This window comes from Penaeus monodon, chromosome 28 (assembly GCF_015228065.2).
Source record: "Penaeus monodon isolate SGIC_2016 chromosome 28, NSTDA_Pmon_1, whole genome shotgun sequence".
In the NCBI taxonomy this organism is placed as follows: Eukaryota; Metazoa; Arthropoda; class Malacostraca; order Decapoda; family Penaeidae; genus Penaeus; species Penaeus monodon.
In genome coordinates this window covers 26,884,102-26,884,566 of record NC_051413.1, presented here as the reverse complement: position 1 = coordinate 26,884,566, position 465 = coordinate 26,884,102, and the positions used below count along the sequence as shown (strand labels likewise).

Sequence of the window (465 nt, the reverse complement as noted above, 5' to 3'; positions counted from 1 at the left end):
ACTATTTACTCCGTTCAAGACCTAACCCATCACAGTCATATATCCAAAACATTATTTTACAGCATTGCACGGATAGGAATCAACATAAATGATATCTAATGTAGGTAAGGATAGGTTTTACGGAGCGAATATGTATCTGTCTTCTTTCAGCCATTGCCTCTATGAGTTACAATTATAGAAGCTGAGAACCTCAAATGTGTCCTGTGGATTCTATAATTGTTTACCCTATTATTTGTTCGTTTTCTATAAAAGGTTTCCTGGTTACACTCTCCTTTTTTAGGGGTAACTTGCTTGGTTCGTTCGTTTGCTGCAGTGCGCTTTATCATCCGCCATGGCTATGCAAAAGAGATGTAAAGAAGAAGATTACTTCTTTCCTATAAAAATAAACATATATATACCTCAGCTTCCCCCTCCCCCTAAAAAAGAGGTAAATATATATACAATAACAGACAGAGCAGAACCAAA

General features: G+C 36.3%; 1 protein-coding gene across 1 annotated transcript in view; it reads right to left on the bottom strand.

The window, feature by feature from the left end:
• Positions 1-6: 6 nt before the first annotated feature.
• The window catches only part of LOC119591453 (basic proline-rich protein-like), a 12,830-nt gene continuing 12,371 nt past the window's right edge, over positions 7-465 (bottom strand). The window contains 1 exon segment of the mRNA XM_037940191.1: positions 7-335. The gene's annotated coding sequence lies outside the window, so the exon portion shown is untranslated.